Consider the following 26,697-nt stretch of genomic DNA (forward strand, 5'->3'; position numbering starts at 1 on the left):
TCTGAGTCAGGACTCCAGGGATGTCAGCCATGGTCCGTTGGAGAGCATGGAGTGGACTGTGTGTGTCCGTTAGGGACCGTGAGTGGTCCCTGATGGGACTTAGACACCCACGTATGGCATATAGTTTGTCTGCCGTGCGGTCGAAGCCCACCCACGCCTGTTCAGCCAGATTCTCTTGGCACCCCAACACATGGCGTTGGAAGGCCATGTGTTCTTCGTGGGGGTCCTGGGAGGCAGCTGTGGTGGTGGGTGCTGCCTGCTGTGAGGTCTGTGCAAGGGGTGGGGTCTCCTCGTCGCAGCTGGGCTGCCCAGCTCCTGGAAGTGGGCTGCATAGGCTGTCCACGATCTGTTGGAGGGCGTCGGAGTTAAAGCTGTGGTGATCCTCTTCGTCATCAGAGAAGAGAGGGTCGGGCTGCTCTGCAGGAGGTGTGGATTCTCCCTCTGCAATGTGAAGGGGAGATGCAGTTTAACAATGTGTCCACAAGTATGTTGTCGCATTGTACATGTTTTCATACAGACAGCATGACTGGGTACATTGTGGCTGTTTGGGAGGAGCAGCCTATTTGATGGGGGACAGTGGACATTTCGACAACATCACGGATGTGTGTTTGTATTAGTACATTGTCGACTCACATTTCCCTGCAATTGGGATTGGCCAGTGACTGCACCCAAGTGGCACCAGTTGTGTCCTGTGTTCTCTTGTAGGTGGTTTGCTGTTTGTACAACATTGTTGTCAGTGTTGGTGTGCTCGGCATGTTATGTGTGTGTGCTGCATTTTGGGAGAGTCGTCCCTACAGCTCTGATTTTGCTGCCCCTTATCCCTTTCATGAGGTGTGCCTTTGACTTCTGTGCTTGACAGTGCTGACATGTTGCATACTTGGGTACATTGGTCTCTTGGTGGAAGTTTGTGGTCTGGGGCATGGTTTGTCCGCAGATGTGCTATGCTTAATTGTGCATGTGTGCCAATCTCCCCCCATCACCCCAGTCCCTGTTCGGTACTCACCCTGTTGCTATTGTGTCCGGTCCTGTTGAGCAGTGTCCGGGCCCCCAACTCCTGCCACTGTCTCCCCACTGATGACCATGGACACCATTTCCTCCATGTCGTCCAGCTCCTCCTGTGGCGCTGGGCTCCCACCTCCAGTCTGCATTGCTGCCTTCCGGTTGTTGGCGAGTTTCAGCTTGGTTTTGCGCTTGACATCATTCCAGCACCTCTTGACCTCTTCCATTGTCCTCATCAGCACTCCGACTGCATTCACCTTGTCCACGATGGACTGCCATAGTCCATTTTTTGTTGCCAATGACGCAGTGGAGGTGATGAACAGTTGTTGATGGTGTTCTACCACCTCCGTTATCAGGATCCTGTTTTCCTGCAGAATGAACATTTTCTTCCAACTCTTCTTCCCCTTGGCCTTCACCGACCCCGAAGTCCCAGGCTGGGCCTCCGGTGGGGCTGGTGGGGTTTTTTTTCTACTTTTATCGTGATTGTTCCTGACGTGTGTGAATTGCAGGCCTGTAGCCTATTTCGCTGATTTTTGTATTCTGATTGGCCTCATTGCAGCTTTTTCTGTGTTCGTGTTGATTTTAACACGTTGATTTGACGGGTTATAACATAACATAACATAACACGTGTATTTGTAAAGCGCACGTTCACCACTACGGGTATCTTGGCGCTGAATAACAGATGTTTATTGTTACCCAACTCAATGGTACTCACTTTATCGACCTCAGATGGATGAAAGGCTGAGTGGACCCGCCGGGATTTGAACCTGTGACCATGAGGTCGAACACAGGTCCCTGCAGCAGACGCATTAGTCCACTGAGCCACCAGACCCGGCTATCTGGAGACTATCGCATGGTGCCGCCGTGTTGTGAATACTTGGTTAACACGGCGTAAATTTCCCCCGATAGACTGCGATGTTGGAGGTTGCGTTAAGTTACTTTTGCGATGGTTATCACACGTTCTTGATAATATGTTTTAAAATTGCTGCTTTCCCTAGCAAACCAATCCCATGCATAAACATGAGTAGACAATCACCTCCTCTGCCCCAATTCCTCTTCTAATTCATTTACGTCACAATGAGTTGCAGAGGATAATGTTGCTTCGAAGATATTAGATCTAGGCACAGTACTGTCTCCAAGAATATTTGGGTGATTCCACGGGGGTGCCTGCATCACCAGGCACAATGGTCAGAGTTATTTTCACCTTTTTATGCCCTACATTTGTTTGCTGCACATAGTTCAACATTAGTTTGTTGTGGCTTCATAAGTGTTGTTCCCTTGTTTACTGTATGAAGTTGATATCCACTTTTAACTTTACGGTGCTGTTAAATAATTCACAGGATGTGTGGTTCGCAGTGCCTACCCAGGGTGCATTTGTTTTTTGAAGTCCATCCATTTCACCTCACTTACAAGCCAACCCTCCTATAATACATCAACAAGAATAAGGGAGCGACGCCCTCTAGATAAATAAAAAGGCAGGTTCCCACTTATCTTGGAGCTTGTTATATCAAATGCATTGAAAATAGAAGTGACATGTAGAAAGCTTTTTTGCGAGTGCAAAGGCTGCAATTAAAAAAAACGCAGGGTTTGCAAATGTAAAATGGCTTTTTTAATGTACTAAACCCATTTTGCGATTCTGAAACAGGTTACTGAATCACAAGATGGGTTTGGAAAGGCAGAATAAACTGCTGTTTTGAAGGATTATCATCATCATCATCATTTAAGCTTTATTGCGGTTGAATTTACCATAAAAGCAAATAAAAATACAAGAACAACAAGACAGGCAATCCATTTCATACGTATAACCTCAGATTATTACATGGTTGTTAGACATTTGTTCCTTTAAAAATTTAAATAAATCCAAAATTTAAAATTAACATGGCAATAATATTCCTAAAAAAGAAGTTAAAATATTCTCAAAATTCAACTTGCTTGATTTTAAATTGAAACAGCATTATTAATCAAGTTCCTTCGTGCAATCCACATTGAATGTAGATACTTAGCTACTGCAAAAACAATTAATGGGTCGGTATCTGATTTTAATATCCTAAAAAAGGCCAAGTAATGTTTTATCCCCAGGTTCTTGCACAACTGAATTATCCATTTCTTCCTAATGTAAGCATAAGCTGGACAGAATAGGATAACATGAACCGGGGTTTCATCCTCGGTGAGGCAACCAGGGCAGGGGCGTACTAGTCCCCCCCTCCACCTATCAGAAATGTAAAAAAAAGGGCAATGTGCCATATCTAAATTGTAAATAAAGCTTCTTTGCTAGTGTTGGTTGTATTAAATCAATCGCAGACTCGAAGCTATAAAAGGACTTTACATCCAAAAAAACATCAGTTAAGCTTGAGGATTTTACTGAGCGAAAGAGATTCCTTAGGTTAGTTTGCTTGACAGCACTCGCCACTGCTTTCTTAGAGATAACTGGGCAGGAAACTTCAGGATTAAACCAGAGTTCCTCGAGACCAGTCAATACAAGTGAGTGTTTGACGAATGCTAGCCAAGGAATCCCACCAGAACCAATTGAAGCCATGACAACTTTAAGCTCCTCATTATAGCTCACCAGCTCAGGAGTGCTCCAGAGACGCATCCAATAAAGTAACGGTCGAATGGCAATAGCGTCTACAATTGGGCAGACATTTAGATCAAGTCTTAGCGGGAGTAAAGGAGTGCTTTTTGGAAGGTCCAATAGTTGTCTTATAAAGTTATTTTCAGTTATAGATAGGTTACTTACTGATGTATGACCCCAAAGTTCTGCCCCATAGAGAGATGAAGCCCTAGCTTGCACTTTAAAAATTTCAAGCGGGGCACTAATGATTTTAAGGGAACAGCTCTTCTGTACTTTAAGGATTCCCCCTGCTGCTTGAGTTAGTCTTAAATTGGCCTTAGCCACTTGTGGGCCCCAACCCATTTTGTCATTCAGAGTCACACCCAGATATTCAAAGGTTGAAACCCTTTCAAGGGGTCTGCCATCCATCATTGGGTGGGGGCAGTTAACTGTATTTGCATTAAAAACCATATACTTAGTCTTATTTATGTTAACCACCAGGTTTCTTTTGGAGCAAAAATTGGAGAATTGGTCTAACAAGCGCTGCATACCCATTGGAGATTTTGAAAGCAGAAGCGTGTCATCCGCAAACATTAGGGCGGGGAATCTTCGGGCACCCAACTTGGGGGAGTCTATATCATTTTTAGCTAAGAGATCTTCGATAAGCCCGTTGAGAAAAAGAGAAAATAGAGTTGGAGCAAGGACACAGCCCTGCCTAACACCTTTCTCAATCGGGAAGGCTCCAGTTAGCTGGCCTTGTTTACCGAAGCGTACTCTAGCAAAAGTGCCAGCGTGTAAGGTTTTAAGCTGGTGGCATAAATAAGGTGGAACCCCCATTGTTAATAAAATGGACCATAGTTGTTTTCTATCCACCATGTCGAAAGCTGATTTTAAATCGACAAATGTAAGATAAAGACTACCCCCTTCCAAGGTCACATGCTTCCAGTATATCACTTGTAACCGGAATAGTTGGTCAATTGTTGAGGCTTTCGCCCTGAATCCCGCCTGAAGCGGTGTCAAGATGTTATTATCACTAGACCAGGTCTCCAAGCGTTGTAACAGTACCCTGGCATAGATTTTTTGTGTAACATCGATAAGGCTAATCGGCCTATAGTTTGAGGGTTGGAGCGGAGAGCCCTTCTTAAGTATTGGGATAATCTCCGCCCCAAGCCAAGTACTAGGCAAAGGTGACCCCTGCAGTATCGCATTAAATAAGACCAAAAGATAGGGGCCCCAAACTATTAGTTCTTCTCTGAATAAATCACCCGGGATACGATCAAGACCCGGAGCTTTATTGGGCTGGATCCTAAGTATTGCCGACTTTACTTCCTCCAGTGTGTATAATTGCGCCGGCCATGTGGGGTTCGGGGCCAAAGGGCTCTGGGGGGCTTCACTAGTGCAAGAAGGAGAAAGAGAGTAGAGGTCTTTAAAATAAATGGACCAAGCTTCCTCGGATATATTGGGAATAATTGCAGATCTTCCTTCTGGACTCCCAGTGTGAACAAGGTTCCAAAAGGACCTCGGATCCTTTGCCACGAGGGCAGATGAAATGGCAGCCCAACGGTCAGCCTCCCATTCAGATTTTGCGTTGTTTAGCATTTTCTTGTATGCTTGTCTAGCCTGAATAATGCACTGTCTATTACCATGGCTGATAGCCAGTAATAGTGCAGATTTTGCATCCCTACATCCTCTATTGAACCATGGGTTATCACCAAAACATGGTTTGGTTTTAACAGGACCTTCTTTATAAAAGGTATCCTTTAATAAGGTGACCATCTCACTATGAATATCAGTGATTACAGTCGTATCAATGAGAGAAGGATCACTAAAGGCAGAATTTGCCTTTTCGAGAAGGGGGATTACATTTCTATATAGATTAGACATTATTTCAATTGAAGATTTCGCGGCAGCCCATCGAATTCTTCTCCCTCTTTGCTCTAGTCTTAGATCACAACTAGGGAAATTATTTATAGCGGTGTCCCCACAAATTAGTTGAAAATCCATCTCAATTATCAAAGGATTATGATCACTTTCGGAGCGCCGACAAATGGTAAAATCTAAGATTTTTGACCAGGATGTCAGGCTCACCAAAAAGTAATCTATCACTGATGTATGCCCCATGCTATTATAAGTGTAATGAGCAGGGGTGTCACTCTTAAAAAAGCGACCATTACAAGCTCTAAGAGAGAATGTGAGGGTAAGAGAAGTCAGTTGAAGAACTAGTGCTGACCAATTTTTAGCAGGATAGGCAATTGGGGGTGGGAACTGACCATATTTCATCTTCAGTCTTGGTGATTGAGGGGACGCCTTGCAGTGGTTCAAAATGACAGTTAAGGTCACCTCCAATCAGCAACACTACCTCGCCCCCCAATGTGTGCAGTAGGGCAGATAACGTATCCAAGGTGTCAGAAGTTCCACCGGGTTTTACTGGCCACGAATAGACATTAATCAAGGCCAGCTTGGGTGTTCTTTTATGAGACATCAGGATGCACGTAAGATCAGGGCTGTTAGTCTCTAATCTTTTTAACGTGAATCCAAGATGGATGCCTATCCAGATACACAACCCCCCTGACGGTCTGCCTCTTGTACTTTTTACAGCGGGTTCCGCAAAAGTAACATACCCAACTCTATGGGTGGGACCTGTTGCCCATGTTTCCTGAAATATACAAATCCCATGGGAATCCACAAAAGTGCACCAATCCGGGATGTCTAAGTTAGATAGAAGGCCCGCTATATTCCAAGATAACATTTTTAGGGACCCTTTTGTTTTTGGCTGCTCAGCTCCCAAACTACCCTCATGGCGGGAGCCGGCGAAGCCATGAGTCCCAGTACCAACTGAATAAAAGTCTGCATGTACACTAGCAGACTGGGTTTGCGGCACCAATGTACTATTAGCAATCATAGAGGTGGATAAGTCATCCCCTAGCTCCCCATCTATTGTGAGGGGATTCTCTTTAACCATTAGCCCGGCCGCTGTAAGTGGCATAAGTTTAATTTCAGCCTTTGCCACCTCCAGATGCTTGTTCCTAGTGGTCATCAAAGCTTCATCCTTTTTGTGAACATCAATTTGGTAGGGCAGGGGTCGGCTGAGTGACACAGGAAGTCAATCTACTTGGTCGAGCAGGCTGTATTGATTACATAACGGAACTCCCAACAGTTCCCCCCTTAGTTGACCACCCCTACTTCTGGGTACAAGGTGCCAAGGGTCCTCTTGCTGAGACCTCAAACCAGACCTCCCGTAGTCGGGAGGGGAATGAACATGAACTGTAGAATAAAAATAGTCTAACCTCCATGATTTAATCATTGTATTAGAACTTGGCTGTTGCCAGCTACATATATGATCAACTGCCCTATAGTCCTCAAAGTTAATAATTACACAATCCCCTCCCACGTTTTTAGTTTTGGAACCCACCCACCTCACTCTTCTGACAAACAAAATTTTGCTATAAATGGATCTAGGCAGGGATCTATGAGTATTCAACCAATGCATAGTCTTATTTCTAAGTTCCTCATATGATTCTGTTTTGTTACTCGGCAGCTCTGGGACCTCCGTTAGAATGACAACATATGGGGCGCAATCCGGAGGTAGATTGATGCATGGTAAGACTTGAGAGTTGAAATTTCCTGCAACATACTCCTTCCCTGGGATAGCAGAATTTGCAGAAGATACCGGTAACATGGGTTGGGAGGGATGTACCTTATCCACAGGAGTAGGGCTTTTATTAGGGTCAGTAGTAGAAGAGCCCGAAATCGATCCATGTGTAGTAGTCGTGGGGAGTTGATCCTTTGCATTAGTGTAAGTTAACTTATGTTGTGGGAGAAGGACGTTGGTTGGTAGAACTAGAGCTTTAACTTGGGTTTGAATGGCGAGAAGGTCTTTCCTAAGGCCCGTATTTTCCACAAGTAAGGCCTCCATTTTCCCAAGTCTAGCATCTAAGAGTTGCAGCTTATGCTCCACTGGCTGAATAAGAGAGGATAATACCAGACTCAGTTTTCCCACTAATAAATCTAAATCCAGGGAGCATAACTTTGCGGATAGTCTACCAATCTCAGCAGGGCTGTCTATTAGGGTCTCAGGGGAGCAAGACTCCAAAAGATCCGCAGTCCGGGGTGGCAATTTAGTAGTGAGTTTGGGTTGTTTCGATTTTTTACCACGTGACGAAGTATCAGCCTTCCTCTTCTTTGGGATAGCACCTTCCTTGGGTCTTAACTCCTTATCATTATTTAAACTCAATTCAATTGAGGCCGTAGTTAAATTAATGGACTGTCCGCAAGATGGTTGCAAAGGGGCATCGACTCGGGCATCTGTACTGGACCCAGTATTATAGGAGTTTAATGAAGGATCCACAATTGCTAGATTTGATTGTAAGGAGGCAGGTGAACTTACATGAGCAACAAGACCCAAAGAAGATCTTTTTAAGAAGACCGGGTCTTGGGACAGACGGCGTTGTGTCATTGCAATTTCATGTTCCAAAACAGATGATGCCCTCGTTATGAATTGGTCCAGTGTCCCTGCTACCATCCAAACAGGTGTGGCTTTCGCGGCCCTTCTAGCAGCCATTTGTAATAGGTGCTAATAGAGGAAAAGTATGATACGAGTACTTACTATAAAAAGTAGTTGTTAGTGGGGTGGCCCAGCCCGGCCTCCTCCGGCCTCAGACGGCCACAGACGGTCCCGCCCTTGTCCCGGGCTTGTCCCGCGCGCGTCCCGCGATGCGGCCCCCAGCTGGTCTTTTGTGCGCCTCCTGGCGCTGGCGCTGCGGTCAATGAGCGTGCCGCCGCTAGAGCTGCCGGGAAATGGAGTCCCGGGGCGGCGACGCTAACTCTGGCACCGTATGACTCTTGGCGGTGGCGGTAACAGCAATGGCGTGGACCAGGCAGTCCAGGTAAGTTTTCCGGCTTCCCCCGCTCTGCCGCCCCCAGCTGGTCTTTTGTGCGCCTCCTGGCGCTGGCGCTGCGGTCAATGAGCGCGCCGCCGCTAGAGCTGCCGGGAAATGGAGTCCCGGGGCGGCGACGCTAACTCTGGCACCGTGTGACTCTTGGCGGTGGCGGTAACAGCAATGGCGTGGACCAGGCAGTCCAGGTAAGTTTTCCGGCTTCCTGAAGGATTATGTTTAGGGCATCCCTTCTAAAATGTTATTTGCTATGGTATGTATGAATGTTTTGCGACAGAATTCCTGCTGCATAACATTGAAAGGTTACCATCTCCCGAGTTGGGGTAGTAACATATTTGCAAAAGGGAAGAAGCTGGTTTGGGAACACTTCTCCATTGTGAAAGTTAAAAAAAAAATGTAGGGAGTAGGCAGTGGCCCCGGGGTCCCACTACTCACTTTCAAACAAGCTTACAAAAAAATACCTTTTATTTTTAAACGCAGTCAAGTTTCCTTCAAGGAAAATGTGTTAAAAAAAAAGTTTTGCTAATTTAAATGTGATCACAGATGATAACCCCAGCAAGCCACCATCTCTGTGATGGAATACAATTGCAGTGAATCACAATTTGCGACCTACTTTATTAAGATGGATGAGGTAGGCCCATATGCAAATGGAAATTTCATACATCAGGTCCTAGGCTTCAAAGTGTAAGAGAATGATCTGCATCTTTTCCTAAGAACCATGCTCCACCATTAAAGAGTAGCTGTTCTCCACTGAGAGTGACTCCGTTTTGGCAGACAAGAGCAAGTGTGGACACTTTTGAGACTTTGCTGCTCTATGTATAGCTAAATAGCAAGGACCAGCAGCAGCCAGCTTCTTGAACATGTACATCAAATTTAAAACTATAACAGAATCTTCACAAACAGAGCATTTCTTGGTAAATGACCCTCATAGCACAGACGTATCCAAAAAGGGTTTTCTTGTTTCAAAGTACTCCACCTTGTGTTTTTCAGCTTGAATTTTGGTAGTCAGTGAGATGAAAATGAAAACCAAATCCCACATTAGGCCCGATTACAATCAATCAATCAAATTTTCTTTATTTCGGCCGATTAGGCCATAAAAGATACAATCATGCAATTTCATATAAAACAGTCACTTGAAATAAAAACAATTAAAAGAATCAATAAAACCAGTGTGCAGAGAATTATGGACATAATAAACCAATGAAATTCATTAAGCAGAGCAGTCATTAATTAGTTTAGACCTTATCTGCCACATAGCCATTAAAGATTTTGCAACTGCAAAGACTATGTGCGGAGCAGTGCTCGTTTTCAATATTCTGAACACATGCAGATGACTCCTTATGCCCAGGTTTCTGCATAGGGGAACTAGCCAATATTTTCTTGGTCTATTATAAGCTGGGCAAAAAAACACAATGTGAGTTTCTTCCTCATCATGAATACAACAGCCTGGACATATTTTATCATTCTTTTTTGACCAGTTATGGGTAAAAATTTTGATAGGGAGAGTCCCTAGCCTCCATTGTATGAACAGTTTTCTAGATAAAACAGGGGAAATAATGTCCATAAAACCTTCAAACTGATAACAATCCTTGAAATTCAAGAATCGATCAGTCAGGGTCCCTTTGTTAGGCGCAGAGACCAGGGAAGCAAATCGTTTCTCCCTATATATACCCACGAGGCGTTTGCGAGGAACCCCATGACAGCCTTGCTCAGGAGACTCCCATAATTCAGGGAGTCCCAGCCGATAAAGTTCTTTCTTTATAGAGGCTAGCCATGGGATTTTATCGCAAAGGTCCATATTCATAACACGTACAAGCTCTTGTCTATAATGTGAAAGCTCAGTAGTAGACCAGAGCCTATGCCAGAACCTTAGTGGCATAAGTTCCAGGTCATCTTTTATGGAGGGTAAGCCCATGTCTAGTCTTAGGGGGAGGAGGGGTGTACCTCGAGGGAGGGCCATGAGACGCCTTAAAAATTTTTTTCAACATTAATAATTCCTGTGCCCGCCTTGTATCCCCAGAGTTCTCCACCGTAGGATGCAGCTGCTTTGGCTTGAGACTTGTACATTTCAACTGCCGGGCTAATTGGTTTGTAAGTAGAGGAATTTGCCACCTTCAAAATTCCCCCCGACAGTTGAGAGAGCTTTAAGCGACTGGTTGCTACATGAGGTTCCCAAGATAGGTTCTCATGCAGCATTACCCCTAAGTACTGAAAGGTTTTTACCCTCTCCAGTGTTACTGAACTCAGGGATGGGTTGGGTCTAGTTTTGGCTGAGGGATTAAATATCATAAACTTGGTCTTCCCTGTGTTTATTTCCAGGCCATGTTGGCTACAGAAAAGGCCAAAACCATCTAAAATCCGTTGGATCCCCATCGGAGATTTAGACAGCAGGAGGGTATCGTCCGCAAACATGATGGCCGGTACCCTCCTGCCGGCCAAGGATGGGGCATCATTACCATGAACAGTGTCCAGATGTGCAATGACATTATTAACATAGAGGCAGAACAGGGTTGGGGCTAGGACACAGCCCTGTCTGACCCCTCTGAGAACTGGAAATTTAGATGTCAACGCTCCCGTCCTCCCATACCTGACCTGTGCAAAGTTGTTTTGGTGGAGCCTAATAATGGCATTTAATAATTGGAGCGGGACACCCAGCCCCATTAGCGTCTCCCATAGTTTCTTCCTGGGGACCAGGTCAAAAGCTGACCTCAGGTCCACGAAAACCATGTACAGCCTTCCCCTCTCGATACTCACAGTTTTCCAATATAGGAGAACGAGGCAGAAGATCTGGTCCATGGTGGACGTTTTTTTCCTGAAGCCAGCTTGTAGGGGGCTAAGAATTTTATTTTCCTCCATCCACTCCGTAAGATGGTTTAAGAGTAGGCGAGAGTAAATATTTTGGGGGACATCTATGAGACTTATTGGCCTGTAGTTGGCTGGGAGAAGAGGAGAGCCCTTTTTAAAAATAGGCACTATCTCAGCCCCCAGCCAAGTACAAGGGATCTCCATCCCACCCAGAATGGCATTAAAAAGGGTGAGAAGATAAGGGCCCCATATTTCTGGGTGTAATCGAAAAAGATCGCCAGGCAACCTATCGAGACCAGGGGCCTTCCCCCTCGCCAAGGCTACAATGGCACTATCCACCTCAGGAAGAGTGAATTCCAAGACTGTTGCTGGGGCAGGGGCAGCAGTAAAAACCATGTCCCCCCCACCGACATTTTGGGGTGGTTCTTGATAAAGTTGGCCAAAATGGGCCTCCCAAACAGATGCTGCAATGTTTGGCTCTATTGCAACTTTGCGATCTGCCAGGCCAGTATTTACCAGGGACCAGAATTTTCTCAGTTCTTTTGCTTCTAATGCTGATGTTAGGTCCTGCCATTTGTTCCAGTCCCAGTCTGCTCGCGCCACTGCCATAGCTTTCTTATAGTTCCGTCTAAGCTCAGCAAGTTTACACTTGTCCGAACCTTTTTTAACACAATTCAGTAGTTCGGACTTAATCTTTTTGCAAGATGAATTATACCAGGTTGGGGTTCGAGTTTTTTTTTTCCTTAAAGGTAACACTGGATAAAAGACCTCGCCTGGAAGGGCCACCAGTTCTTCATGGATTAGGGCTAGTTTCTCATTAAATTCCAAATTTCTTGGCTGCATGATTAAGGTGTCCATTTCCATTAGCTTCGGGAGTGCTAGCCGATAAATTTTACTTAGGGACTCTTCTGAGCTCGCCAATTTCCCCCATTTGATCCTACGCCTATTAGAACTAATTAGCAGGTTCCCAGGATCTTGACTGGGCGCGGCGGTGAGTGATCGGGCAGCACCTTTAGGGTGCACCATGTACATTACAAGTGCATTATGATCACTGTCCGTTCTTGCTATTATTCTAAAATCCTGAATCTTAGGCCAGAGACTAATATCTACAAAAATATAGTCTAACCTAGATTCATGATTCATCCTATTAAAAGTGCATGCAGAGGGAGTATCAGAAGTACTGCGACCATTGCATGCCCTTAAGGAGAAATTTAACGTTAAGGACAAGATTTGTACTACTAAGGGGGACCAGATTTTAACATATGGAGATTGACAGGGAGGAACACCCCAAAAATCATCTTCAGCTGCGAGGGCTCCTTCCTTTAGGCCTTTAGGGCTCAAAGTGGCAGTTCAAGTCGCCTCCCAAGACTATCTTAAAACTATCTTAAAATCATTAGGGAGACTTGCCAGCAAACAAATAAGATCATCTAGTGTGGGGGATTCCATAGCCAACTTAGTAGGGCGGGAATACACATTGATTATTGCTAAGTTTAAACCATTAGGCCACTTGAGTAGAACACACTGAATGTCCTGCGAGAGGGTCGGTAGACTCTCCGCGTTACACCCAATGTGACTAGCTACCCAAATCGCCAATCCTCCTGAAGGCCTCCCTCTACCGGACCAAATCGCATTTATTTCAAACACTGCGTAGCCCACTCTACTTAGTGGTTCCCTTGCCCATGTCTCTTGAAAAAGGCAAATATCACTGTTGCCTATTAGGGAGTCCCAGTCGCTCGTATCAAGTTTATTGGCGATACCAGCGACATTCCAGGAAAGAACCTTTAAAGAGTCAGATGGTTCTAGATCATAACCACCAATTTTCAGCGGCACAGCTTCCGTCAATGGAGCCAAAGACATAGGCGAGGGTGATTCCGGAGTTAATGGATCTATAGGGTCTATTTTAGGAAGTGTAGAGACTATCGGTTTTAACTTCTTATTAGTACAGCGTAGTATAGTCTTGGATGGATCAGTATCTTGACCATGGGGGTTAATAGGTGTCAGATTCTCCCCTCGAGGGGCACCATGTTCTTGAGTGGCGATATCTATTTCGCGTCTACCGTACCCCTGTCCCTTATAAAGTCAATCTACCTGTTCAAGACAGCTGTATCTATTAAGATGTAAAAAATTACCAAAGTTAGTGGTGGGAACACTACAAGTGGGCCTGACTCTACGGTCGACGGCAGCAGAACCGACCCGGGTCCAACCATTGTCATTATTCAAAATTGAATTATAGATGTTAGGATAGAAGTATGACAAGGGTACCACTTCGATAGATGTAGTTCCTAAGTTCCCAATCCAATTGCAAAGATAGGACACAATTTTGGGGTTCCTGAAGTTTACAATTATGCAATCGCCTACACATTTCTTATCAGTATAACCGATCCATGGGACTCTTCTTTCCATAAGAATTTCTCCATTGAGATTAGGAGGTAATGGCCTGTGGATATTTAGCCAGCTGATAACCTTGTTGTGTAGGGAATCGTGAGGTTCCACCACACTTCCCTGAAGCGTGGGTACTCCCTTCAGAACAACAGAATAAGCTGCAGCCTCGGGGGGCAGATTTATTACTTTGCGCCAGTTTTGGTGGCTGTCTTGCCTAATTGGAAGGTTCCTTGCATCATTTAATAGTTTTTCCTGGCCAGAGCCAGAGGCCGAGCCAAGTAAATTCGGCCTACTGGTAGGTCCTATGAGGGGTTGTTGGCTACAAGGTATTGCAGGAACAGATTTTGACAAGGGTACTGAGAAAGCATTTTTCAATGGGGTGGCTATAGAAGGCGCAGGAAGCAAGGTAGTAGGGTTTATGGGTAAATTAGAGGTCCCTGTAGAGTCCCCAGCTACTACATGCGTACCTGCTCTTTGGTCTGCAACTAGACCTAACAGTCCCTTGCGCAGATCTATTAAACAAATTTCTATATTGGCCAAGCGGTCTTCCAGGGGAGTAAGCAATTCCCTCAATAGGGTGCGTAAACCAGTAATCATAGGGTCATGCATTCCAGCAGCATTTTCTTGGCTAGGCAAATTTTTTGCCGGAATTTGTTGATGCAGGACTTGGGGTTTACGTGATGGAACTAGCCCTTTGCTAGCTGTATCCTGTTGTGTTCCCCTGGGCCTAGAGTTGGGTTTAGGGGCTTTAAGTTTATCCCCCCTTGCCGTGTAAGCCCTTTTTTTCATTTTCGAGATAGCTCCCTCATTCTCCCCCTGTGTTGGGTGCATCAATTCCTTGTTCATGCTTATATTCAAATCAGTGGCAACTACCTCAGCAATGGTTTGTGGTATGGGGGCCTTGCAAGTTGGAAGAGGTAGTATACTAAGCTCTACATGCTCAGAGTTGTCACAATCAATAGAAGAGGTAATGGAGCAGTTGGTATCCGATGAAATTGGTGCAACAGACAAACCATCTACCCTCCCTGCAGGAAATGATGTGCAATTTGGTGACTTAACGTGGGTGGTAACGTGTGCAATGGGTCCCAAAGAAGATCTCCTCACCCAGTCAATTTCTTGGGAGATGCGTCTTTCAAGGATGGAGATCTCATCAACAAGAAGAGACCCAGCTTTAGCAAAGTACGTATCCAGTGTTCCTGTTGGCCTCCCTGTCACCATAGCAGTCTTACTCCTAGTTTCTCTCGTAGTCATAGTGTCACGAACAGCTCCTGATGTGTAGAGGATTGCAGACAGCCTGAGGTGCCCCACGCCCTACCTCGCCCGTACTCGAACGGCCTCAAACGGCCCGCTCTTTGCCCGGTCTTCGCCCCGGGCTGCGTCCTGGGCGCGTTCCGCTGGCGCGTATGGGCGATAAGCTTAAGCTAAGGGCGGAGTCCGAAAGGGGGGCGGGACCGGGAAGAGTCACCAGGTGTGCCGAGTAAGTTGATCAGAAGGCACCCTGGTCCTCGCAGTCCCGGATTCACAGCCTCCGCAACGGCCCTTCCACAGACAGCGCAGCTTCCCCTAAGGTCGGTGAGCAAAGCAGGGCAGAAACCGGCTCCAAGGTAACCCGATGTCAATTTCAGCGAGCGGCACCCGCGAAGCGGGGGCCGCGAGGAGTGATGTAGTCGATGGGGGCGGGGCCGGGAAGAGTCACCAGGTGTGCCGAGTAAGTTGATCAGAAGGCACCCTGGTCCTCGCACTTACTCATTTTGGTATTCACTGAAGACACTTACTCACTTCGGTATTCACAGAAGTTAGGAGTCCTAACTTTAGGACTCCTAAATGCCTTCTGTGAATACCGGACGTCTTAAAATTAGGATTTTTCTCAGTTTAGGAGTCCTAAAGTTAGGACTCCTAACTTTACTACTACTAAACTGAGAAAAATCCTAATATTAAGGCTTTCGGTATTCACAGAAGGCATTTAGGAGTCCTAAAGTTAGGAGTCCTAACTTTACTACTACTAAATTGAGAACAATCCTAATTTTAAGACTTTCGGTATTCACAGAAGGCATTTAGGAGTCCTAAAGTTAGGAGTCCTAACTATACTACTACTAAACTGAGAAAAAATCCTAATTTTAAGGCTTTTGATATTCACAGAAGACATTTAGGAGTCCTAAAGTTAGGACGGCTAACTTCTGTGGATACCGAAATGAGTAAGTGCCTTCTGTGAATACCAAAATGAGTAAGTGCCTTCTGTGAATACCAAAATGGTAGTAAGTTTAGGATTTTGTCTTAAGTTAGTTCTGTGAATCGGGCCCTGTGTTATTATTTGTGATGGGTTTTCACCCCCTCAACTTATCCTCCAATTTCTTACAGTTGTGTGTGTACATGAATGTGTGTATTTATGTACTTGAATCATGTGAATACTTACAGTTGGTAGGAGGATGCAGCTAAGACTAGATCTATGTGACTGACACTGTACCTAAGCGCCTAAAATGTAAATCAAGAAAATATCCTCTACCTGACTCGCCGCTGACATCTTTGAAGAACCTCCATCTATGCTTAGCAAATTGGTGATGAGGTGTTAAAAAACCCTACCCTAGCAATGCAGGTAAGTTCGGGAGATGCTATGAAGATGTTCCTGAGATGGGAGGCCACTCGTGCGATTGAGGATGGTACTGAGACGAAGAGGATGTATTTTGTGTTTGCCCACCCTCAGGTCCACCAATTGATATCAGCATGCCTTGCTGTGCAAGAGGAGCGCAGTAAGGGGATGGGAGGATTGAAAAAATTGAAATGACCTATTAAAGTTGAACTATCTGCAAGAATTATTACAGATCTGCACCAGAGGAGCTGCAAGGAGAAGTGGCAGACTTGCTCCTGATGAATCTTTGAAGAATCTACAGACTTAGCAGATAGTCTATTCCTTATAGATAAGGTACAGCACAAGTAAGTGCAGGGAGAGGTCCAAAGAACTGACATCCCTGCAACCGGCAGGAGTGTCCTCCTGAAGGAAGGGGAGATGTTCAAGCTAAGTATCACAGACATTTGTTTAGGGTATGAAGTCACAGAGTAAATCTGACTGGCAGGTGAAATGCATGCTAAATTAGATGAGATTACTAAACTTATCTGGATTTGAAAAGTAAGCAGCACCATATTAATGTCCAGTAAAGATCTCAAAGTAGTTCAAATTAGCTTCAGTGGAACAGGAAATGAGAGTGGTGTTTTTGTGAGATTGTTCTTCTGAAAAACATAATTGGCACTGTGCTTTTAATAAACATTTTTAGTGGAAGAATAATTCAGGTGAGCATAACACGTGGTATTATAATTTTGATGGCATTCACTGGCGCTGTACATCTAATGAACATATTTTCTAGCACGATAACGCCTTTAGTATGCCTTCAATAACTGTGTTAGAAATTAGTGACCAAATGTATGACCCGTTTTTGCATGTGCAAACGGGTTTGCAACCTGTTTGCACATCCGAAAACCTACAGGGCCATGTCCAAACCCTATTTAGCGAGTCGCAATTTATTTCCGGCTCGCTAAATAGTATTTGCGACTCGCAATTAGGAAGGGGCGTTCCAAGGGCGTCCCTTACTAATTGCGACTTGCAGCCTTATGTAAGAATGTTTTGCGACTGCAATTGCGGTCGCAAAACACTTGCAATTTACCGCCCTCTTCAAGAGGGTGTTAATGCAGTCGCAAATAGGAAAGGGTCGCCAGGAGACCCCTTCCCCTTTGCAAATGCAGGGGAAAATATTTTTTAGGGTTAGACAGTGGTCCCAGGGACCACTACCTGCCCTTAAAAAATGAAACGAAAATGTTTTTTTCTTTTTTTTTTAATGTATTCCGTTTTCCTTTAAGAAAAAAAAACTGCTTTATTTAAAAGAAGTCTCAGACATGGAGGTCTGCTGAGCCCAGCAGGCCACAATACCTGGGAGGGCCAGCCATTCCTAATGCATTAATATGCGTGAGGCATGCAATTTGCGACCCTATTAGGAATCGCTAACAGTGTCCCTGACACTGTTGTACATTGGCTTTTGCTACTCGCACATTTTTTGCAATTTGTGAGTCGCAAATGCCAATGGTCATACATCTGGCCCTAGTTCTTTTGGCATTGCCCTTCCAGCACGGATCATTGGGGTTACTTCTGCTGTTTTGTCAATGGTGTGCTGGAACATTATTGCTCTTGGGGCACAAACACTGTCTTACCGTCCACACTGTATGGTCTTCTATGGCTTTGTCACTGGGTAAAAGAGATATTAATGGAACAGTGCAGAACACATTGAAGTATTATATATTTTCGTGAATGGCCCTCAAGGAACTGTGGGCAGACATCATTGGCTTAAGCCAATACTCATTAAAACACATAAAGAGAACAGAGATTAATCAGTCTTTCTATATCTTTCGTGCAATTAGGGCACTTGCAAGCATTCTCACCCTTGGACAGAGGTGGGAAGATTGTCCGAGGGAGAATGAGAGTGTACAATGGGAATATTCAATCACAGGCCTTTCCAAATTTCAATATAACAAGTCTATAAGCATAACAGATCAATCTTGTTGATCATAAACCTCTGACCTGCTGAGCAAGAATGACAGCTAATCTTCAAATATTACCTTTCTTACCAGAGTGTTAAAACTGTCACAAAAAAGTGCTAAATTCTAAAATCTACACCTTGTGCCGTATTTCAGCACCTTGTAAATGTATGAAATGTCGAACAAGGTAGACCTGTATGATCAAAGATGGAAACCCAGTGTGTGTGCCAGACTATTCAGGCACCTGCTGGGGATGGGGAAACCCTCACTACCATACCTATGACGGGTGCAACTACGACTTCCAGGGCACATGTTCTTACACTATTTCTAAGTACTGCGGCATCGAACCGACGCTCGTCCCCTTCCCCATTGATGAGAAGAACGACAACCGGGGGAACCAGGCCGTCTCAGATGTGCGACTGGTCAACGTCTTTGTGTACGGCTACAATATTTCCATCTACAAGGGTGAAATTGGAAAAATAAGGGTGAGTAATCTGAAAGTGATATTCAAAAAGCAAACATAAAAATAATTTGTAATTTTGTCTTTTGTGGTTTCCATTTTGGTTAAAACAGGAACAGGTAATCTCATTGTGTACATTTATTTACCGCCATTGATGCCAAAAAGGTCACTTCTTAGAGCAAGAATCCTGACAGAGAATTTTAATAACATAAAATGTGTATGTTGCTTGGGCATCTAGACTTAGAGCCAGATTCAGCAAAAGGTTTTGCCCATTCTGTGTCTATGGGAAAATGTGTTCATGCATATGGCCCTAAATTAAAACTGGAACAACAATAATACTGGAAATAATGTCGTTCTGCGACTCAGACTCCAAATTATCCCAAGCTTCTCTTTTAATTCTAAGGAACCGGAAATCAAGCCACAAATATACCTTGTTAATAATTATTGAAAAGGTATTAAATCAGAAGTTCTGTATACCCTCCATGCTTCATTAGTACTCCGAATGATTCGCACTCCAAGTACTTTAAAATAAGATTCTTTCTGTATGGCGTAATAATCTACTACTGATAGAATTGTTAGGAGTAGAAGAGAAAATTACTAGGCAAAAGAGTGGATTTTATCAAATGTCATATTTGTATTTGTGTTTTATATACAAGAAATATGTATGTACTAAGGGCTAGATTTATCAAGGATTTGCGTCGCCTTGCACCACGCAAAGGGCCACAAGGGGGAGGCAAAACTTTAGTGAGATTTATCAAGCCACACAATCACCTTGCGTGGCCCTGCATGGCTTGATAAATCTAAGGTAATGCAAGGCAGTGCCGGTCATTACTCTGTCCTAGGGAGGCGGTCTGTGAGTGGGGTGGAGCGTGGGTATTCCCACCCAGCCATCCAAGGATTTTGGGGCATTTCCAGATTTTAGGGTAGATATGGGAATGCGTCAAAATACTACGCCTACCCAGGTGAGGTGTAATGAGGAGAAATATCTTTATTTCTCCTCATTTTTCCCTCTTTCTATATGTGCTGCATTTTGCAGCACACGTAGATAGATGATAATGCCTCTCACGATTTTTTTGCAGGAAGGTATCACTTCTTGCACAAAAACAACACTGCCTACAATGCAGGCACCCTTGCATCATGACACAAGGGTGCCTGTGTTGGCGTTAGGGAGACAAAAGTGCACCAGCGCCAGGAAAGGACAGGATGGAGCCGTGTTATGGTAAATATGGCTCATTCCTGCCCTTTCACGCAGTGCAGCAAGGAAGCTTGCTGGGCTGCGCTGCGTGAAAGATACCAATGGTTTAGGCTGAGGCTTTTGAGGTAGCAGGGAACTAGTCCTTAAGAATTTAGTTTTGTCGAAGTATTAGGGTGTTAGTTCCGGCTCCTGCAGGATGAGGTCCAGTTGCTGCACAGATAATTGGATTGGCTAAAGAGATCCTGGCCATACAGCGAATAACCGGAGAGCTAATGAGTGAGATGAACACAGGCTCTGGGTCTGCAGACATGGATGGCTATTGCCCCTCAAGGAGTTATTGGGGGTTACAGAGACGAGCCATCTAAGGGTCTAGTTTACAAAAGGGAATCTTGTTCTCATTGTCTATTGCTCAACATATCATACTTTGCACGTGTGGAAAATTTACAAAATTTACAAAAAGTTAAAGTCTGAAACAACCTTGCAGAAATTTGAGTCACAGAGTCTAGTGTTGAAGGAGTGGTCAAGGACAGGTAACAGAAAAGCGGACCACAACGTCGAAAAAGAGAAATAACAGTAAAAATTGGATGCTTATTGAAAAATAATTCACCAATTTCGCATGCTCCTCTGCTAATTCTAAAGTGCATCTATAACAAATAATTGTACTCAAAAGGAAATGGGACCACATCCCTAAAGAATGGCATAATTTCTTCAATAAGGTGATGTTTGTATCATAACATTTTTCTAACAGGAAAAGATCATATTTATTGGTCTTATCTATGCACAATATATTCTAGGCCCTAGTTGTGCATGCCTTTCCATACACATCCAGCATACCATGCGTATGGTAATTTCTATGCACCACCCAATATGCACATTTAGTGTACAGACTCATGGACACCATTTTCAATTGATAACAAGCATTTGCAATGCAATTGGTCTCACCTTTGGGACCTAAGTATATAGCCATGCAGCACAATTTTGTGGGTACAGCAACCTTCACTGGTGCATTAAAAGCTGCTGCATTTGATGAAAGTGGGTGCCGTGCTAAAAAATGAAGCGCGTCGCCCGTGTAGAGAAATGTTTTATGCTGCGCATTAAAAGCGCCTGGCCCCCCAAAGCCAGTGCATTTGATAAAAGTGGGTGCCATGCTGAAAAATGAAGCACAACGCCCGTATAAGTTTTACGTTGTGCACTAAAAGTGCTGATTTCCCGAAGCTACCACATTTCTTGAAAGAAGAGCATGACGGAAGCTCTACATGGCCACTCCTCCAGTGTTTAAACAAGCATTTGCAATGCAATAGGTCTCGTATTTGCGAGAATTAGAGCTATTGGCGTTGTAAATGTAAACATTTTTAACTAATGTTTTTTGGAGTGGAGTGGATGTATGTCGTGTGTAGTGGAATTATATGTGGATAGAAAGTATGTGGTATTTAGTGTAAAGCAATTATGTGGAGTGGGATTATGTGTTATGGAGAGTAATTACGTGGTATGGTAGTCTGTGTTGTTGAGTGGTAACCTCAGGTTTAGTGTTCCTCGTTTCCATAGAGGCTAAACTATCAACTCAATGAGACACAAAGAAAAAGCAACCACAGAGCATCACATCTAGACCTAGTCAGAGGTATGAGCAGGGCCACTGGAATTATTCGGTTGTTTGGCTGCGCCGATTTTCACGATTGTACATTTTCTGTCTTTGCCACATAGTCCATCATTTGCTGCATAATCTGCAGATCTGAACCAAAAAAACCTTGTTTCTAGCTGGAACGACTCAAACATTACAAAAATGCAGTGACACGTGTTGCAGCGTGGTGGAAGGCCCTTTGAAAAGCTGGAATGGTCACCTGTTACTTATTGCTAAATTTGGGAGTTAAATTGGTACTAATGGGGTGCAGCCATTTGTAATGCAATAGGTCTTGCATTAGTTAAATGTTGAGCTATTGCTTTGCAAATGTAAAAGAAATGCGGAGTCTGGCTTCCTTTGTTTTTCTATTTACTGACTTTTGCAGCAATTGCGGCATGCCACGCTTTAGCCTTAGATGTTTAAAGCTAAAGCGCAGCGTGCCGCCATAGCCACAAAGTCAATGCAATGTCGTGCTGATTTGTATATTTATGGGTCTGAACTGGGGTGGCGAATTGAGCTAAAGAACAATGATGGATTCAACCCAGATCTGTGACTGGGGTGAGTGTCTGAAAAGTTTCAGCACTCCGTCCATCATCTCCTTGTGTTTGCTTTGTTCGCCCCAAGTTCGCAGGGTATGCCCAGAAGTGGGTCCCTTGCCCACTTTGCAACTGGGTTCAAGCTAGCATGGCTGATGAGGGGTGTTATGCGGTAACCAGTCCCAGGATGCTTGCTTCCAGTCCAGGGAAGACCTGGCCTGGCAATTCGGGCTGGACTGTTCCCATAAGGAACAGGGTCAAGATTGATTTGCATATGGCTGGGTTCAAACTGGAATGGCATGGTGAGCAAAAAAATTATGGATTTAGGCCCAGATCGCTGTACTGGGGTGAATGTATGACATTGTTCTGCATTCTGTCCATCAACTGATGTTTTTGCATTTGTTATTCCCGAGTGGGACGGGTATGCCCAGACGTGGGTCCCATGCTCTCCATGCCACTGGAATCAAGCTATCCGGGCTGAAGAGGGGTGAAACCCCAAAACCGGTCCTAGGATGCTTGTTTCCAGTCCAGGGAGGACCCGGCTTGGAATTTCGGGCTGTACTGTTCCCATGAGGCACAGGGTCAAGACTGATTTGCATATGGCTGGGATCAAACTGGAATGGTGAGGGGTTGGGAAAATAATGGTGATTGTAAAGGTTTGTGGTGATGTCTAACGTGTAGGCCAGATACTCCTGGGTGGTTTTCCAAGTGCCCTCACACACCCTTGCGGGTGCAAAGCATCATCATCGGGCGTTGCTCCTCGTGGGGGTGGCGCTGCAGTCCCTCACGGGCCCTTCAGGAGGGCTCTCTGTCGGAGATCTTTTTACCGGAGTAGCCGTAGTTGTGCGTGCGGGTGTGTGGGGATGGTGGGTGATGTGGTGAGGCTAAAAAGACCTGTAGGAACCCCAAACGGTTTATTAATGGGTCCTGCGGGTCTGGTTAAAATCTAACGGGGAGTGGTGCCTAAGTAGCACTCTAAAAAAGTAGGGGAAAGGTAGATAGTTCTGTTACTCTCGACCCGTATGTGATAAAGTTAGAGTGAGAGTGAGAACGTGAGGTGGGTGGTCAACATGTTTTGCGCTTCCCAGCGGTCCCTAACGGATCCGTAGCGCTTCGTCAGGACCAAAAGGAAAGTGGTAACAAAATTTGATATAGGTCAGAATGTATCCTATATGTCCATAGTTTAGGGATCACGTTTTATTCGAGTCCCTATGAGCGAACCTAAAAGGAAAGGGAGGAGAAAAAGGGGACAGGGAGACAAAAAAGGGGAGGCAAAATGAAGTGGTCAACAACATATCCAGGGGGCGTAATACATATCCCTGGTATCAAAACAAGTCGGTGCGGAGAAATACTCGCATAATGGTTGTGCCACATGCCAGGGGAGGGGGGCGGGTGCAAGAAAGACTAGTGGTTCTATCAACTCTGTCGGTATACGGGTCACGCAAGCTAAATCAGTGCGGGACACATGCATTGTAGACAGCTCCACAGTGCAAAGTTCATGCAGGGTATCAGGGGGAGGCATAACTGCATTCGTTGAGCTGGTGTCTCAAAGTTGACTAGTGACCAGTGAGACTACTTCGTGACGACATGCCTCATGGTCTGCCCTAGTACATGGTGAGTCATGCAGGGTTTCAGAGGGAGTCATGACTGTTATGATTGGATCGGTATCTGAAAATTGACTTGTGTCGAGTGTGATAGCTTATTAACGACATGTCTAGAGGTCTATCTGGTGAGTGAGGATAACGGAGCCGGTGAAATTATTCAGCAGAATCCCGTGATCACGACTATTCTGCGTAGTGGTGGTGTGGCAATATACTGTTTGTAGACAAACTGGTAAACCTACCCAATGTTTAATGGGTCCAGGCTATACCGGATAAGGATCGGCTGGGGCGGAGGGCGCCAGCTAAAAAAGACAACCAGCGTCGTTTTACAATAAACACTTCGAGGGGAGCGGGAAATTGTTAAAAACGCCAGTAAGACTAACTTGGTAGAGTAGAGATAACACAAACAGACAAATTGTAAAACAGGCCAGTAGGGCTAACTGGACAGAGTAAGGATAATTCAAACAGGACTAGTAAAGTGGCTGCAAACAAGTACTTACTCACGCCCCGGGTATTCTGCTCTGAACACCTACGTGCCTCCAGGATCGCCGGTAGTTGACACGGTTTTGGAGGCACTATTTATGTCCAAAGTTGATTGGGTGTTCAACCCGGAACAGCTGCGAGTGTCGTGGAAACAGAGGCGGGACTGTGTTTCACGAAGTGGATGGCGGCCATGTTTGAATGGTCTAGAAATGTCAAGGAGTAATGTTGTAAGAGTCTCCGTATCGACGATTAAGAAGGGGGGGACACATGAGTGTGTCTCGAGGGTGTGCGTGGCGTATGGACCCAAAAATAAAAGTGCCTCAGGGTTACGCAGTGAGTTGGTTGACTGGTAGCACCTCTAGCTACTGTGGTTAGCACGTCGGCCATATTGGAACGGGTCTGAAAGATATCCCAAAGTGTGTATATTATTGAAAGATTGCATGGTCTGGATACAGGCACATGAGTTGGTACAATAGTGTCCGTTCCAAATTTACGTGTCATCGTAAGGGTGTCTCTGTGTCATAGATCTGAGAAGACACGTGTGGACAGGGTGATGCATAAATTCAGCAACCGTGTGGTGGTCCCAAAAGCCGGGCAGTCGAGTGAGGTACTATCATCCCAAACACTTCTGGGATGGGAGCGTCGGCCATGGTGGGTCCGGGACACTGTTCATGTGTGTGTGTGTCAGCAGAATGACTGGATAAGTTAGGTCATACATAGATATGGTGGTATCTGAGTGTGATTGACCTGAGAGGTACAAGTGATCTGACATTCAGTGCTGGAGGTGGGGAATAAGGGTCCGTAGACTACAGATATCTGTGCACAAAAACTCTCATGTGTCCATACAATTAAAAGCTGTAGTAATCTAATTGCAAACGGGAAGAGACCCGCTGTTATCGTCAGGAGATAGATACACATATAGTGACGGTCCGTTGGGTACAGGTGTCAGTACACAAACCCTCTCAAGTGTCCATACATTAAACTGCAGTAATCTAGATCCAAATGATTAGAGAACCGCAATAGTAGTCTGGAGATGGAACACAGGGATGGAGCTACAGTCAAAGCAGGTAGGTGTCGGGTCTGCAGTGGGTGGTGGAGTAGGAGTATGTATCGGAGTCCGCACGGGCAAGTAATCAGATAAATGCAGTTTTTAGTATTGCAGTTGGTGTGGTGTCTTAATTGCCAAGGTCTGGGAAGTCCCAGATCCAGCTCTTTCACAGGTTTTGTCTGGTGGCAGGTAGTACAAGAACCACATGGGAAATGGCCTACAACCGGGGGTAGTGCCCACAGGGTTTCTCGTGGTTTCCTGTTCTTTCTGGGGCGGGTATGCACCAGGATATCTCTTAGGTTCTGAGTGCGTTTGAACGAAAAGAGGGGGCAGGGACCGGGGTCAAAGGAACCAGTTTTGAGTATCTATCGCCGCCATAGAAGGATGTTGTCTTGGAAGGGGTTGGTAGGATTTTGAATTTTGTCTTCCTCCAGCTTGGCCATGTATAGACAGGCCAGGCTCGGGAGTAGTATATGGCCATGGATCGAGAGAGTCTACTAGAAACAAAGACCAAACCAGAGAACACGGCACTGACATGTGTGACATCTTTCACCCCTCTCTCAAACAACATCCAGAGGATAGTGAAACGTCATTGGAAAATACTCAAAACTGGTTCCTTTGACCCCGGTCCCTGCCCCCTCTTTTCGTTCAAACGCACTCAGAACCTAAGAGATATCCTGGTGCATACCCGCCCCAGAAAGAACAGGAAACCACGAGAAACCCTGTGGGCACTACCCCCGGTTGTAGGCCATTTCCCATGTGGTTCTTGTACTACCTGCCACCAGACAAAACCTGTGAAAGAGCTGGATCTGGGACTTCCCAGACCTTGGCAATTAAGACACCACACCAACTGCAATACTAAAAACTGCATTTATCTGATTACTTGCCCGTGCGGACTCCGATACATAGGCATGACAACAAGACCTGTCAAAACCCGCATCGGAGAACATAAGAGTACAATACGGTGCAAGAAAACACAGACTAGACTGCAGAACCATTTCCTGGAACACAACCATTCCCCTGACAGTCTCAAATGGACTGTGATTGACCACAATCCCTCATGGACACCAACCAACCTGTTCATAACAGAACAACGCTGGGTCTTCAGACTCCGCACTGATGTCACAGGTCTCAACGACGACATCCCATGGAGTTCCCTCAATCCATAATACCAGCTATCATAACCCTACTCCACCACCCACTGCAGACCCGACACCTACCTGCTTTGACTGTAGCTCCATCCCTGTGTTCCATCTCCAGACTACTATTGCGGTTCTCTAATCATTTGGATCTAGATTACTGCAGTTTAATGTATGGACACTTGAGAGGGTTTGTGTAGTGACACCTGTACCCAACGGACCGTCACTATATGTGTATCTATCTCCTGACGATAACAGCGGGTCTCTTCCCGTTTGCAATTAGATTACTACAGCTTTTAATTGTATGGACACATGAGAGTTTTTGTGCACAGATATCTGTAGTCTACGGACCCTTATTAATTGTGTATCCCCACCTCCAGCACTGAATGTCAGATCACTTGTACCTCTCAGGTCAATCACACTCAGATACCACCATATCTATGTATGACCTAACTTATCCAGTC

The 26,697-nt window shown here is 45.1% G+C and overlaps 1 pseudogene across 1 annotated transcript in view; it reads left to right on the forward strand.

Annotated features, from left to right (window-relative positions):
- The window catches only part of LOC146809165 (IgGFc-binding protein-like), a 234,856-nt pseudogene extending 216,179 nt beyond the window's left edge, over nt 1–18,677 (forward strand). Inside the window, exon 12 of the transcript XR_014966070.1 lies at nt 18,310–18,677. The product of XR_014966070.1 is annotated as an IgGFc-binding protein-like (transcript). The remainder of the gene's footprint in view (nt 1–18,309) is intronic.
- The last annotated feature ends 8,020 nt before the right edge of the window (nt 18,678–26,697 follow it).

The sequence above is a fragment of the Triturus cristatus genome, chromosome 7 (assembly GCF_964204655.1).
Source record: "Triturus cristatus chromosome 7, aTriCri1.1, whole genome shotgun sequence".
NCBI lineage: Eukaryota > Metazoa > Chordata > Amphibia > Caudata > Salamandridae > Triturus > Triturus cristatus.